This window comes from Falco naumanni, chromosome 1 (genome assembly GCF_017639655.2).
Source record: "Falco naumanni isolate bFalNau1 chromosome 1, bFalNau1.pat, whole genome shotgun sequence".
In the NCBI taxonomy this organism is placed as follows: domain Eukaryota; kingdom Metazoa; phylum Chordata; class Aves; order Falconiformes; family Falconidae; genus Falco; species Falco naumanni.
In genome coordinates this window covers 20,323,165-20,336,699 of record NC_054054.1, presented here as the reverse complement: position 1 = coordinate 20,336,699, position 13,535 = coordinate 20,323,165, and the positions used below count along the sequence as shown (strand labels likewise).

Sequence of the window (13,535 nt, the reverse complement as noted above, 5' to 3'; positions counted from 1 at the left end):
GAAATAGACTGCTGGAGGGACCGCGGTTAGATGATCTTCTCCCCAGTCTATTGTACCCCCTACAGAAATAGGGAAATGCGACTATTTGAAATTAAATTCATAAATAGAGGAAGGAATGGGTTATATTCTGATTTCACATTGGCTTAAATCAGGAGCTGATATTAAATCTAATAATCCTGTAGTATCAGATGGGTCTGAGCGCCAGCTAAAGTAAAAGGCAGGCCAGGCTGAGGTGATGTGTGCTGCCAGCTTTGCTTTTACTTATTTTTCCACCAGTGATGCTTAAATATCTATCACAACAGGTACTAACAGAAGACTCGAGGAGCCTTTCCCAGCTGTTTTGGACTGCAACCCCCAAAAGCTTGCCTCTCATAATTCAGTTTTAGCTTTAGGCACTTTAAAGTTAATAGACTCATTTGAGCAAAGGGCTTATTTGAAATCCACATTGGAAAAAAGTGAGCATACATGTGCTGGTGCCAAGCTATAAACACATTTATACAGTGCAGTAAATCAATGCTGCTGCCTTTCCTTGGAGAGACTGGGCCAATTAAGCCAAATGTACAGGACATGGTGATGGAACCTGTTCAGCTTATTACAGGACTGGTAGCAAGGACTGCAACCATACTACCCTGCTGAGCCCCATTTTGACATTCCCCAGCCTGGCTAAATTCTTACATAAGTAGAGGTCATAAGATCTGACTTTCTGCAAACAAGAAAATGTTCAATTTTTTGTTATCTGAGTATTTTGTTCAACTGCCTTAATTACAGGGCTCCCCCCTCCCCCCTCTTTTAAATGTTACGCAAAATATAAAACAAGGTTATGCAAAAAGGATGTAACATTATGGAGAGCCGGTTACTTTTTGGTGTGTTAAGTCCCTGAAAATTATTTGTATTTTGTGTTTATGTAAAACCTGTCATTGACAATTAAATTTAAAGTTACCATTGCCTGAATAGGTGCTCAAATCATAGAAAGCTTAGTGTAGTTGGAAGCCGACAGCTGGTAAAGCTGTCTTATAAAAACCCTCTAAAATGCATTGGAACGTGCACAAAAAGTAATTTTTTAAATGACAGAGAAGAGGAAGGAAAAAAAGCCCTGTGTCCCATTTAAAAGGGGAGAATTCAGACTTTGAGAGAACTAGAAAGGGGGATTTGCAATGTTCTTTTAAAGGTTTTCCTTTCCAGATCCAAAAAATTCAAGCATGAGCACGCTTGTTGCTGCCCTAGCCCCTAATGCAAGATGATCCTTCCTGTGTGTATCATCTTACCTGTGCAACTCTGCCAATACCTATTTAAAGCAGGAGGAAGGGATTTCCAAATCAAGTTAAGTGCCAAAAGGCAACCGCCAGGTCACCAGCAGAGCCTGCCCAGGTCCTAACCCATAGCACTAATTATCCATCTGCCTTGTCAGGTGCCTGAACATATTCTCCATCCTATGGCTGGGCATAGGAAAAGGCTGCCTTCTCTCTTCTCACACATCTCACTCTGTAGGTAGATTTTTTTAGAATTATTTTTAAACTTTGTACTAGCTGTTTTTCTGTTTGTACCTTCACTTATCTCATTACTTGTTTCACTGCTCATTTACTCACTGAGACAAAAATTGCTTGAGACAGGCAGTAAAGAAGTATTCACCTGTGAACAGAAGCCAAACTCATTCATCTCATAAGGTTAGTGACTCACTGCACCATCATAAAACAGAGATATATTTACCCTTAAATCTTGGCTTTTGGAAAGCAAGGAGGGAAATGCATAAGCACAAAGCTCACAACATAAACCAGAAAATCCACAAATATCTCATACTAGTAGGGCAGTACACTCATGGCACTGCCCCTGGTGGGACACAGCCTTACCCCTGAAGTCGCATCCATAAAGAGCTGGTTCCTTGGCCATCCTTTGCAGAGGAAATGCTGTCACCTGAAGAAATAAAGGAGATATTTTGGCATAGGCCGTGGAAACCTTTCTTTCCACAAAGGCTAACCAGTATCAGTGTGATTGGGGGCAGGGGGAAAGCACACAGGCTGAGGCAGGAAGGAAAGTGCACTCTGACTGCAACTTATCTCTTAGGGCAGCCCGGTCATATGCTGCTGCCTACCTTAATCCATTTACTTCATCAGCGAGGCAGGAGTTGTGGCTTCTGTACGGCATGAATTAGTGAGCTGCCTATACTCCAGTAAAACACATCCCAGCTTCCATTTTCTCTCCACCAAAACTGTCATTATCTGCAGAGCAAAAAGAGCATTGAGCGAAAGATAAAAATCTCATCTGTGAGCTGTTAATAACTAGAAGGTGATTCTGTGTGGCTGCCTCTGTGGGTTCCGTCAGTCTAGCTATTCCCCTCAATGCGATACTTACTGTGCAATACATTAACTTTCACAGCTAGTACTCTTAGTTTAATATATTGACTGCTTCTTCCAGTACATTAGTCCCATTTGCTTTTATAGCTAGGATCTCTACCCAACTTAATTTGTCCTCTTTATAATTCTGAAGAAAATTTGAAAGGCAACTCAGAAAGTTCTCTCTCTGCCTCTTTCAAAGTGTGTGTCATTATTACAGTGTCCATTACATTGAGTTTGCATCGTCCTCATATCTACAAGGTACGACAGTTCATTCAGTGCAAATCCTTTATAACAGTCTAACGTCTTGACTGGATTGGTAATACATTTCATTCCTAATAAGCCTGCATTTCAAAGCTGCCCATGTCCTCACAAAAATATCAGTCTGATGTGGTTCCAAATTTGCTTTTTCAGACGCACATTCAGGTTTTGCAGAATACCAGCTGCACAGACACATACAATAAATAACTTCATGATTACTAGTTGTTGTTCTTTCATTCCCTTACTAGGTTTTTTCCCTTTTCTTTCCCTTGACATCAACTTCTGGATTACTTTGCATCAGTACCTACTAATGTTATAAAAGGTGTCCCATTTGCCTGAGATGAGGTATATTTGATCATTGGGGTTCTGATGCTCTCCTTTACTGACATCAGACTACATTCAGTGTAACTAACCCAAGTTTAGCATCGTTATATCTAATTCTCAGCACAGTAAATGAGATCAGAATCTGCTCCAATGAGTAAACACACAGAATAAATGCACAGTTGATTACTATCTGCATACAAACAGCTTAGATTGCCATAGCCACCTCATTTTCTCTCCCTGAACTACTGAAGGGTGACACTGGTAGATGATTCAAAAGCCTCAGTGGGATTTTCAGGTGTAAAACATTTCAAGTAACCCCCAAAACTTTAAATAGTTTACTTATTTGCAGCACATGGTGTGGATGATATGGAAATTAAATATCATCAGGGTTGTATTTCACCAAGTCCACAAAGGGTTAATAAAGACATATGCTTGCTGTTTGTTTTTCTGTGATATAAATTTATAAAAGTACATTAGTTCCTCATCAATTTTTAGTTTATCTCTTAATGTTCCCCAGTGGCATTCCCAATATCACTGTGGGGAGGACTGGAATAGCCACAGGGATTTTGGAACAAATCCTTTGCAGAGAAGATAATAATTTACAATATGTACATTTATTTACTTTCACCATAATTGCTACATCTGCTTTATTGACACTAATTAATTAAGCCTCATTTAATTAATCGTGTTCTCTAAGGAAGGTGGTGTTGACGTTTTGCAGCTGGTACTCGAGAGGGGAGCTGTGGAAGGCAAACGTTTTGACAGCGTCCCTGGTTTGAAGTCCTCCAGCTCCCCATACCTCTGCCAATGCCCACAGACTGCGTTGGGCTGCACAACTCAAACATGCTGGATCTGAGCCTTCACCCTTCCCAAAACTGCCAAAAAAACTTCTGATGGAGAAATAACAATCCAAAATCTGAGCTGAGCCTAAATAAACCCCAAACCCAGAAACAGATACGTAGATAGCATACCTCGAGTTTCCTTTTAGTGCTCTCAGTGACACCTCCTCCTCTATTTATTTACTCATTTAGAATTATTTAAACTTCCTTGGGTCAAACTTGGATGTGATGGGACAGATCTTCTGTTGTTCTGGATCAACTCAGTATCAGCCCCACATGTCTGAGTTGCACATCATTCTGGTGTGTGGCTGCACATCTTGTTTTACACAGATGGGCAACCATGCATACAAATGCTCCTATAATTTATCCCAGAGTTGCTGAACTGTTTATACAGGCAACTTTCCATCTATTCCTAACACTCCACATCCTACAGAGGTGTTTTCTCTTGTTCCCAAAATATTATTCTTCATTAATTAAATTTCGGTAAAACAACTATTTTTGGTAAAACAGCTATACCTTTGAGAGCTGGAGATTCTTAATCTCCTAACAGGCTCTTTGTGGTTAGGGAGAAAAAAAAAAAAAAAAAAAGTCTAATATTTTCCACAGTGCTATGTTGCCTACTAATTTCTTGTCAAAACAGTGTATGTTTACTACCTCTTATCGATGCTCTGACTTGAGTTTGGCAATAAAACCTTTGCCAACAACCCTTTTACAAGCAAAAACTGCACATTTGTCCCCAAAAACTATTTTTAAGAACACTTTCTTTGAAAAAAATTCTTTTTATAATTTTGTAGCTTAGATGTCCTGCTCCCAGTCTAGCTTTACTGATTTCAGCACCAGGAATGAATGTGACTCGCTCAATTGTTTTCGGTGGCATGATGTCGCATGCATTTACTATATCCTTGGCAACAGCAAGGCTGCCCTATAGCCATTTAAGAAGAAAGAAATAGAGTGAATCTGAATAAGCCATAGTCCCTGCAAAAAGGGGGAAGAAGAAAAGAAAGGAAGAAAGGAACAGCCATGGAGTGGGGTCTGGGAAGATTAGGCACTGGTCTGAAAACAACGATGCAATGAACTGAAATCCAAAAGATTACTTGTCTACTTTTCTAGCTGCACCAATAGTAATTTCTCTGCTAATTACCTTCCCTTTTGTGGAGTGGGTGCCATTAGCAGTATTATAGCAGTAGTGCTGCTGTACCCATGACAGTCCAAGGGTATACATGAGGCAAAGCTTGCACAATGCATGTGTTTGGGGTACGTGCCATGGGATCAGCCACCAGACAGATTTCAGGAATGAGTCTCAATGCCTGAGTTTATTTTGTTTTGCTTGCAAACATCTGAGCCCTCAGATCTGGCAAAAAAATAATAAAAAAGCACTGCATGTCATTCTCTTTACAGCTCCACAGAAAAATTGTATCAGTGGTTTATAGACAGCAGCATGGTAGCTTTCCCAGCTTCAAATGCTTTCCTGTTCCTGCTACTCATCCAGATGGAAAGGTTCTCCAAACAAAAGCCCAGTACAACGAAAGCATGTGTGAGTTTGCTTACAGCCACTTCAGTCTGCACATACTTGCCTTACTTTTTGCTGTTGGCAAATCTGTCCATGAAGGGCCTAACTAGAGGCTTACTAGAAATGCAAAAGAACCGCTCTTCCTGTCCTCTTTCACTTCATCTTTCCTGCAAAGCAAGTTATCAGCAAACACTCGTCAACATTTGATTGCTGTGACGCAGGTGATTACAAGAAATAAGAACTATTTGGTTTTTCTGAATGTTTTCTGTCTCAGTCTGTACCCAGGGTGCCGCTTCCACTTGAAATTGTTTTTCACTGCTGTTATCTGAAGCCCACAACTTATAACAAAAAGAGCTGATTATGTAAAAACAAAGTGACATTGGGCTGTCAAAGCAAAATATCCTCACCACAAATCCCAGCCTGGGCCTTTTGCTGGCAGCTGGATTGCGGAGCAAGAGGAATGCCTTTGTGGAAGTGGAGTGGAAACGCGTGCTGCCTAGCAGGGCAGCCCCGCCTGTGTGCGGCTCCCCTTCAGGTCCTTATTCATAGGAATGGGTCAGCCTCTTCACACAAGTTTCACAATTGCTTCTAAGCATCCCTTGCTTCTAGATCAGAAAGGGCAGAGAAGGTAGGGAGCACTGGCAGAATATGTGAGGCTTTAACAGGAACAATCTGGAGCCAAGTATTTCCCTGTGAAAAACTTTTGATGTGTAATAGAAGCCATGCTCCTCCGCAGTGCTGAATAAATTGTAGCCCAGGAAAAACCAAAGACTTTTGCTAAGGATTTGAAATTTATACATTAGCTCTGTCTCATAGATCATGGTTTTTATATATATATATATATATATATATATGAAAAAAAAGAATATATGATTAAGTGGATTCTTTTTCTTTTCATGAATGCAGGCATGCTGCCGATATCCACAAGCTTCATTTTACACTCCATCTAAGGGAGCTGTCTTCACTCCTTCGCCTTATATTCCAGTTTAGGACCAATACTTCCACTGATAATTTCAATAGAAACTATTACTCAATAAAAAATTGGTACTACAAAACCAGGGGCAGCATTCAACTCACCTAAGTTTGGGCGTCTAAAAGTTGGGCACTGAGTCCAAGTTGCTTGTTTTGGCTGTCTCTACAGTGAGTGGAAAAACAGTTATTTCTCCACAGGGCAAAAGTTCCCTCTATAGGCTTTCACATAAAGAGGTCTCTAGAGGTACCTATATTTCTGCTTCTGACAGTGTAGGGCAAATAGTTAATTCTTGACTCCTAATCAGCTGAAGGTGGGTAAGATCCATTCCCCCTTATTATGTTCTTAAATACTGAAACATAGCAGCATCTTAATCTGATGTTTTGTTGGGTAATTTTGTGATACTCCTCCCCCCATCTAATTATAAAGGGGTACAGAAATGTGTAAAACTGCTCCCTTTTGCAGGATAAGGTTTTAATTTTAATTCTGAACTCATCAGTACCACAAACTATGATTTCAGAAAGGCTGCTATTAAGTTAGAAAGTCAAAAGTCAGTTTTGGGTAGAAGAGTTTGGTTTTTAGTAGAGCTTATTACTAGAATGAAGATGTGGCTTTGATAAATTTGGAACACACCCAAACTACAAATCAGAGGTTTTGTTAACTTCCAAAAAAAACTACCTCTTGACATGCAGTCAGCTGACTTTGGTTTTCTCTCTTTCTTTTTTTTTTTTTTTTTTTTTTTTTCAGAACTCTTGGCAATTTCTACACTAGCTGTGCTAGTTAAGACCAATGGTATCTGTAGGATTACTGCCAGAAGGAAAAATAAAAAATCGTTTCAGATCCTTGCTTCAGAGAAGCCCTGTCATGAAAGGAAGCTGGAAAGATCTTTCCCCTGGAGTAAAGGAAATGACATGAAAAAAGTGAAGAAATGCAGTTCAAAGCCAAGATCATACCCTGGGACAAGATCAGGACTCTGGATGGTTTCTGGGTCTTGGAAATCTGGGTTCATAGGAAAGGTGGCAAACCCACTTTTAATATAAAAAAGAAATCTCTTAAAAATTTGAGAGGGAATGAGTTCAGGTAAGTACAGAATAAATACTAGAAATGCCTCATGGAAAATTGTAAGGAGAACAAAAAAAATCCAAAAATTATATTGGCCTTGGTAGGTAAGCATCCACCGCAAAGGTGGGTTAAACATGCCGGTGCAACTGCTGAGAACCACTGGGTTTTGCAGAGAGGCCATGCAAAAAGCTTCTCCTGACTGCTTGGCTGTCAGTCAGCTGTTTTCAGCTGGTGGATGATGCCTGGCTGCATGACAGCTTCCAGCTGGTCAGGGCAGAGTCACACAGTGCAACCCCAGTTCACTGGTGGCTTCAGCGCCTGGGTCAGAGAGCCTGGCGATGCACCAGGATCACTTCTGTGGGCACCCACAGCACCCAGACCGCTCACATGGCCATGGCCACTTTTCTGCTGGACACTCTCACCTGCAGCTCTTTATCAGTAAATGTCTAGGAAACAGATAGGGGGTGATGGAGACCCCCTGCTGTGGTTCATTCTGGACCACTTGATCTTACTTGCAAATTTCTCTGAATTATGCAGCCATAAATGTAAACCTGTATCTTCTCCAGTTAAGCTATTAAGGTAAAATTTATGCATCATAACTGTTAACTGAACAAAATGGGTTATTTTAAAGTGGAATGGAAATCGTTAGTATCTCAAAACCTTTTCTCAAACAGACACATTTTCAAAGAACAATTGTTCTTTGTAATTAAGTGCAGAGCAAACCGCTTTCCCAAGCAAATGCCATATTAGATTGAGGTTTATGCTCATTACCTGTTAGAGAAAGAAGGGTACTGGGACATCCTCTAGAAAAAACAAACAAAAATACAATCTGGCACCCTTTGACACACTAGGGCCAGGAGGAAATAGGGTATGGGGGGTTTATGCTGAAGAAGAAAACGGGACGTATGTGGCAGATGCACCACGGTGAGTGAACAGCATGCTGAACTAGGGGAAAGAGCTGCCATCCGGCCAGGTCTTAGACTGTGCTCACACAAGCATATTGCAAAAACACTGCCAAATGCAATGCCAAAAAATGCTCACTGAATAGTCTGCAGGCCTGGAAATACCTGTCTTTCCACCACTCCTGATAGTAAGTCTGGTTGGCAACATGTCAGAAAAAGCAGAAGCAGATCTAAAGTCTCAGCTTCTCAGTTCCTAGAGTTGTTCTTTCGGTACAGTAGGTAACAGAGAGATCAAGGTGGGTATCCTTTTTTGAGTGTGTGGTTGCTTTTCATGCCCAGCTTCCCAGGAAAAAGGTGATCCTTCCACTGCCAACTTTCCTTAACCTCTGCGAGACATGGAGATCACTGTCATCTATTTTCCTGGCCAATATTAACCAGACTTTTATCTTTGAAGATAAGGCAGAGTCAGTTGCTGAACACGCCTGACTCTCACTGCCCTAATAACATGTTCAGTGCAAACAGCTGGGATTGTGTGGATCCTCCTCAGAGCCAGGCATATAAATTTTAAAGAGAAGCACGACATTTGCCATGTTCTTTTTCCCATTTTGTGATGTATGGTTTGACGTGTTTACTAAAATTATTGTTTTAGTTACGAGTTGTGGGCTGAAATTTGTTTAGACTCTCTTCAGGAGCTTGGATGCCTCTCCTTATTAAAACTGACAGATGCTCCTGTCTCCTGCTTTGCTCTGGAAGGTTCAGCTATAAATTACAAATGTGGTAGGTCTTCTGTAACAGGGGAGAGTAAGATAGTACAGCAAAACTGTTCCCCTTTATTTCAACCTCTTTGTCACTGCCTTTCTTTTCTATTAATAAAAATCATGATCGCATTTCCTGCTCAACACTAGCTCTTTCCAAAAGCGATTTTCTGTTTGTGATCTGGTGCAATGACTGCCCACGTAACCCTCAGCTCTGTTCCTTTCTAGAGAGGCCCCTTGCAGCACATCCCACAACGGATGCTGCTGGTGGAGACGGCCAAGGATGAGATGAAGGAGGACTGCTGGGACTTGGAGTCCTGCTTCTCTCTGTGTCCCTGTGGCCAAGGGATAGCAAGCGCCCTTGTGTGAGTTCTCTGTGCTGCAGCACGGCTTAACCACCCCTGACTGCTGAGTACACCTTTACAGATCGCCAGTCTGTCCTGTGGTCAGCAGACCTTGTGTAGGGTGAATGAATTGGTTTTCTGATACAAAGCCCTTATCACTGAAGTGTATCTTAGCTCTTAGAACTTACTAATTATTGAACAAGGAGTGTGTTCTAACCTTGTAAAAATTTCTGACTTTCCTAAACTTTGTAGCTTCCTTTTTAACGTTTTCCCTATTTAAAAGTTAGTGAAAGAAAAACAAAAAGCAATTAAGGATTTGACTGGGAACCAGGCAGAAATTCAGGGAAAACATTTCCCTGGTTGTATCACACTGCTGCCGACCGTGAAGATCTCTGTCTGGGACAAGGTACAATGGAGGGACAGTGAGTGTCTAAGTGCCTTAGGAGCTCGCAAATGGTCTAGGGCATCAAGGTGGCCTCAGAGGCCTGAAGTACTGGGGAGGACAGACTTTCATCATGCCTCAGCACCATGTTTTACCTCTGCAGATATCTGGTATTCCTTGGTAGCACGCCATGTTGAGCAGACCTCAAATTCGTACCAACATACAGTAAACATCAGTCCACAACGCAAAGCACCTGCTCACCAGCTAGCAGGAGAGACATTTTCTTTCCCTTGAGGAATTTACAACACTGTTGTTGTTGGCCAAGCTGAAAGAAAAAGGAGAGCTCAGACTACAATTCTGATGAGCGTGTATCAACCCAAACTTTTCCTAAGCACATATTTGGGGTTTAACTAGGAAATGAGCTGAGCTGCTGGTACTCTTTTAAATGTAGAGCTAGAAAAATCCATGAAGCCAAGGCACACACTGCTGTTTAATATGTCAGCTTGGATCAGCACAAATGATAATACCAATAGCTCCTTTGTTGTAAATGAGAGGAGGTTTTTTTTCACATTCTGAATTTAATTGCTTTTGCAGAATGGAGGACACCAGGACTCGTCAGCTGGTAAATGGCAATCAACTACAGGTAGGTTGTACTATGGGCTATGATTACTTAATCTTTTTGGCATCTTTTGTCTAAGGAGAGGAGGGCACAGAAATTAATGAAAAAAGGTTTTAAGATGGGCTGAAGAATTTTAACCTCACCATGTTGCAGAAAAGGAGGAGGTCCATGGAGGTCACTGGAGTTACAGTGACTCAACCAGCTTGAGTACAGATGAAATGTGATGCATCATGTTTAAACCCTTGAAATTAGCCAGTAACGTCAAGACTCCATTTAACAGGAGACCAGCTACTGTTGTCATTTCTCCTTGCCAGCAGAACAGTCATCCATCTGGAGACTGAAAGATGAGATAAGAGTAAGAGGTACGTGGAAAACGATGGGATAACTGTACTGTCTGTCCCCTCAACCCTGGTCTTTACAGGCAGCCCCAGGGGCACTTAGTTTATATTCCCAGTCTGCTTGCACAAAATATTTAGGTATGAATGGAGAGAATTAACCAAAAATCCCCCTAACAAACGTATGCCAAGCTATTCAAATTGATCTCAGTGAATAGGTTTAAAAAAAGCATTTTCCAGTTAAATGGCACAGGATCATACAAAGGTTTGGCAGCTCCCCCAGTCGGTGAGTCAGGACCTCTGCGGACCTAATCAATTGTGAGGGATTTTACAAAATCCCTGCAGGCGTAGCTGCAGCTTTCTGTCTTCAAATACATGCAGAAATCTAGCCTTTTGTCCCAGGTTCACCCTGCCTCACCATGGCGCTGCGCTGAGCTCCCCGAGGTAAGCATCTGCTACCCCCAGACCCCACCTGCACTCAGTGCAGCAAGGCAGTGCCAGGAGGCAGCTCCGCTCAGCTAAACGGGGTCTCCCCAGACACTCCTCTCTCTGTCAGGTCAAAGGAGTTCTGACCTGGGCGCTTTGGTTAAACTTGTGAAGTTGGGCAGGGTGCTTTCAGGGGCTGGGAAATGCAGGGTGTAGTGGAGTACAGCGGGTTCACTCCTCAGTTAGTGGAAGTGCTAAGCCCAAGATAGTGAAGAGCAACAGAGTACAGCATCACGCAGGTGGTACCTGTGTAGGCGCTCACGGCCATTTCCAGGTTCCGCACAGAGAAAAGCGGATCAGACTTTGCCTCCAGTATGACTGAGTCAGCCTCCTGTTGAACAGAAAAAGTGCATGAGATTTTGCTTCTTGCTAGTAGGAAACTATTTGTGACGTCTCTGGCCCTAGAGAAGTGCCAGGCACGATTAATATTGTTTAACAAAGCATTTGGCTTCCCTCTGATGAATGAGAAAGGTCAGAGGCTAGGGACCTATGTTGAAAGCTAATTGCTGAAGTTATTTGTCTGGCTTGTGTTAGATGCTTGGATCCCGCTATACAAGTTAGAAGTGCAGAGTGCCCTAAGTGCAACATTTTAATTTAAATGCTTATAGCACAAGAGAGAAACAATTCACTGGTCATCTCATTAGAGGCTTAGCTATTTACATCTGGACAGCTTTTCCTCTTTGATCTCATAAGAAAAATGAATGGAAGTTTAGGACATGTTTATTTGCTTTTGTAAAGGCTTGGATCCAAGCAAAACACACTTATATCTGGGAAATAACAACGAGAGGTTGTAAACGTACTAAATACCTTTGACCAGCTCTAGATACCAAAACATAGATTTTCAAGGTTAAAGAATTCAAGAGTGCTGACTCCTGGTTTCCATTTGACTCCCATTACAACCTCATTTCTATGCTACTAAATGAAACAATATACTTCTCCCTGTGGACACATGAGTGAGTTATATCGTCATTGTTTGGTTTTATTTTTTCCCCTTGTAGTCTTCAAAAAACTGCAAGCGCTGTAGCCTGAACATTTCATGAGTAGAGAAATCTCTGCTCCCATCTATTGGTGAGCAAGATAAGAATGCCCATAAGACTAGTTAATTGTTTAGCTGTTTTATCCGTATCACTGATGGACAGATAATCCAGAGAGGTAGGGGCTCTCTGATACCATCTGTTTGTTAATAAAAAAATAAGGCTCTCTTTTGTCTTTCTTCCAGTGGCACTTTGGAGAGACATCATAGTTACACTTCAATGACCACAGAGTCCTGCCAGCATCCAGTCTTCTCAGCATCCTGCACTGGCACAACTTCTCTGTAAGAGCTCTTGCAAATGATTTAACAAGTAGACTTGATGGAGAGACAGACACGTGATGGAGTTGAAGAAGCAAACCATGGTAACAGCAGCACAAGTGAGACATCTTGGAGGTTAGACAAGATGATCTTAAAAGATCCCTTCCAACCGAAACCATACTGTGATCTTCACTGAAAACTTTTACTCAACCATTAAATAAAACGAAACCTTCATACTGGTTTTTAGGAATAAAATGAAACCTTCATTTTTTAGGAAGGAGATTCAGAAAACAGAATAGTGATTAACAGTGGGCTGGAAACAGGCCTGCCCAGGCAAGAGTCAGCCCTCTGGAGCTACAGTATCCAAACAGGGCTCAACTACAGGGAAATTTAGCAGATAGAGAAGGAGAAACGATGCTCAGAAAGAATGCATGCCTACAGGAAATTCCCGGCATCAGCTGGCGACCAAGTCAATGGACCATTGCCAAAGGTACTGAATGGTTTTATTTATTGTGCATTGTTTTCCTGAAGTTAATGGTATCTTTGCCTTGCCATTAGCGAAGGCCTCTTTGTTTCAAAGACTTTCATACTTGCAAGTGATGAACTATTGCCTGAAGGTATTTGGAAAACATTCTGGGTGGGAAGGGACACAATGCTGTACACTGACTTTGAAGAGGGCTCATTTTTTGAACATGGTCTTGTTGCTAGCAGGAGCTCTAGCTGGGTTCTGGGTATCCAGTGATTAGATGTGGTGGCAAGATCCCAACTAGGTAGGGGAGAAATTAGCTAAAAGAAAGTAAATTACTGGATTAATAGAGAACAGCTGAATTTCTGAGGTCACCAGCTTCTTCGCTTGAATTTTCTCAGCATCCGAATCTTAAATGAAGCCTCATTGCCATTGTTAGGAGCCACATTCAGTTCTTGCCATGCTGTCATCAGTGGTCATTGCTATTCCAAGATCATTAGGAAGAGGTACAAGCATGGTAAGGAATGTAAAAGAGGGCTGGAGGGAAAAGTTGCTGCTAAATAAGTCCATACTGGGGTGAATACAGTGCTAAGACAGAATATCATTCAGCAGAATGGTTTATCACTAAAAACTGGCATGTTGCAGTTGAACTGAGATTT

General features: G+C 41.7%; 1 long non-coding RNA gene across 3 annotated transcripts in view; it reads right to left on the bottom strand.

Annotated features, from left to right (window-relative positions):
* LOC121083605 overlaps nt 1-13,535 on the bottom strand; it is a 30,423-nt gene that overhangs the window by 12,168 nt on the left and 4,720 nt on the right. For 2 of the 3 annotated variants that reach the window (XR_005826427.1, XR_005826428.1), the window contains 5 exons: nt 11,366-11,450; nt 10,442-10,635; nt 9,835-10,004; nt 2,090-2,216; nt 1,848-1,911 (listed from right to left, as the gene is read on the bottom strand). This is a non-coding gene — a long non-coding RNA (uncharacterized LOC121083605). Of the gene's footprint in view, nt 1-1,847; nt 1,912-2,089; nt 2,217-3,886; nt 4,034-9,834; nt 10,005-10,441; nt 10,636-11,365; nt 11,451-13,535 lie in introns of those variants that run through there. The other variant, XR_005826426.1, reaches the window with a different exon arrangement.